Source organism: Chinchilla lanigera, unplaced genomic scaffold (genome assembly GCF_000276665.1).
Source record: "Chinchilla lanigera isolate Chin_1 unplaced genomic scaffold, ChiLan1.0 scaffold00043, whole genome shotgun sequence".
NCBI classification, from domain to species: Eukaryota; Metazoa; Chordata; class Mammalia; order Rodentia; family Chinchillidae; genus Chinchilla; species Chinchilla lanigera.
The window spans coordinates 9,585,669-9,587,645 of NW_004955444.1; the positions used below are offsets into that span (position 1 = coordinate 9,585,669).

At 37.0% G+C, this 1,977-nt stretch overlaps 1 protein-coding gene across 1 annotated transcript in view; it reads left to right on the forward strand.

The window, feature by feature from the left end:
* Positions 1-1,441, forward strand: part of Ncoa2 (nuclear receptor coactivator 2) — a gene marked incomplete in the record, with an annotated part of 273,362 nt that extends 271,921 nt beyond the window's left edge. Inside the window, 1 exon segment of the mRNA XM_005392106.2 lies at positions 1-1,441.
* Between the last annotated feature and the right edge of the window lie 536 nt (positions 1,442-1,977).

Sequence of the window (1,977 nt, forward strand, 5' to 3'; positions counted from 1 at the left end):
CGCGGAGTCCGGCCGGGCGGCCGCAGGGCCGTGGGACCCGCGGTGCGGAGTAACGCGTGACCTGCGGCTCTAAGGAGGCGGATGAGAAGTTCTCGGACGGTTCAGATCAGGTAGTGGGTTTTGTTTTACAGCTAATTAGGAGAAGAAAATAAGTGAAGGAATCCTCTGATCATATTGATCGCTATCGAAGCAAAAGCCAAATCAATTCCCTTCATTATCAGTATTTCTCATGCTGTACACAATAAATTTGTTAGACTGAGTACTTGGTTTTTGTTGATAGAACAATTAATCAGTGTTTTACTTATATTACTAAATGTGAAAAACATAATGTGAAAAGTATACATACATTAACTTGGTTGTTAAACCCATTAAGTGTTCATGTAATGTGGTAAGTTTAAAAGTGAAGTGAGCTGTTTTACTACAATGAATTCGTTTGACGCAAAGATTAAAAAGCCCCTCTCCCGACGTGTATCTCATACGGCCTGAATAATTGAAAGCAATGTTTTTGCAATTTATATAATGCAATTTTTAATCTGTGTTTAAAAATGGAGTTCATATGGGCTTAACACATGAACTGGGTGGCACAGATCCACTTGCAGAACCCAAAGATACACAATCAATTTTGAAATGCAACTTAAGCCATTAATTGTTGGTGTGAATTTAAAATTTTCTAGTGTTTGTATGGTAGTATGCTGCCTAAGAGCAAAGCATTCTCTGCACAAAAGAAAATTACTGTAGTGGCTTCGATTTTAATTAGAATTTTCTCCCTGGTGTTTCTTTATAGACGAAAACTAAGTCTTTTAAGTTTCTTACTACAGGTAAAAGCTATGTGCAAGAACCTCAAAATGCTAAAATCTAGCATAATGCCTTAGATCTGTTTTTAAGTCTTGTATATTCCTACATAGCTGTCCGATGTATTATATTTGTATAGTGAATTGTGTACAATTTTTGAATAAGTGCATCGTCGCTGAACCTTTATGTTACTGCAGAGCGACGATGATACATTTCTTCAAACATTTAACTGTCATTTTTTCCTTTGTCATTTGTGGGTTTTATTTGTACAGTTACTCATAAAGTTGCATCTGAGATGTGTGTATATGAAAAGATTATACAAGGGTAAAATTAAGCAATATATTAACTATGGTTCTTCAGGAGAAAGCTTACAGTGTTTCAGGTTGTGATTTATTTTCAAAACAGAGTTGACTCAACATCACTTTGTTCACCTGCATTGATGTTTGTATTTCTAGTGTGAGCAGTTTATGCAAAGGTAGATATATTCAGAGAAATTTTAAAGACATTTATGCAAGTTAATATTGCTTTGCTGATGCTATTTGCTTATTTGATGTTAAATAATGCTATTGTAAATAAAGAATTCTGTTGTTATTGCATCATTTAATAAATTTTAATGCCTTCGGGTTTTACATGGCTTTAGAGATTTTAATGTGTTTATATTGTATCTTCTTTCATAATTGCATTTAAATTAAAAATACCTTACATTTAAGAATTTCTTTTGATATGGTAGTCGGCACTGTTCGTGACACCTTTAACATTTCATCCTCAAAAAAAACTTTTTTGCGGGGGTGGAGATTGAATCCAGGCCTTGTGCATACTCGGTGCACCCTCTGCCACCACCAGGCTGACCTCCAGCCCCCAGTAAACCATTTTATAGATTGCCAGTTTGAAGCCAAGAAATAAGTCTACCCTGTTTAAGATTACGTAGCAGGTGAGTGACAAACGCAGGTTAAGTCTGTCCCGCTGACTCCCAGTGTCGTATGACTGGATGACGGGGCCCCGCAGCATTCTGCTCTGCTTCCCATTTCCAGATCTCCACAAACAGTTATTAGCATGTGAAATGTCACTAGTTATGACAGCTGTATATCCCATGTCTTACTTCTCTTGTTGCGGAGACAAAATACCTGACACCCACAAGTTAAAGGAGGAAAGGTTTGTTTAGCTCACAATGTGTGGCGGTGTCAG